Below are 385 nucleotides of genomic sequence, written 5' to 3'. Positions count from 1 at the left end.
TATTAAAGAATGAAATTTAAAATACAAAAAATATATACTAAATGAAAAAGTATGAAGAGCCAATGGAATATTTATACAATGTGTACAATGGAGGTTTAGAGAGTATTAGAGATATAATCATTAGTTACCTTTTTCAATCAGCTGAAATTTTTGGGATGAGTGGTATCATGACATGGTATTAGAGTGCTAGATCCAAAAGGTCAAGAGTTCGATCTTTGGTGAACTCCAAAATCAGTTTAAATTTTTTGGAAGATGTTTATTATGCATTTTAAATTTCATTTCTTGATAAATTAAAATAAATAATTTTGATTTACGTTGTTTTTTATTAATTCAAGTCATATTGATTAGTATTATAATATATAATTTGAATTTAATCAATTCGATT

This window comes from Arachis ipaensis, chromosome B09, assembly GCF_000816755.2.
Source record: "Arachis ipaensis cultivar K30076 chromosome B09, Araip1.1, whole genome shotgun sequence".
NCBI classification, from domain to species: Eukaryota; Viridiplantae; Streptophyta; class Magnoliopsida; order Fabales; family Fabaceae; genus Arachis; species Arachis ipaensis.
The sequence above is the reverse complement of the archived record's forward strand: the minus strand, read 5'-3'. Positions refer to the sequence as shown.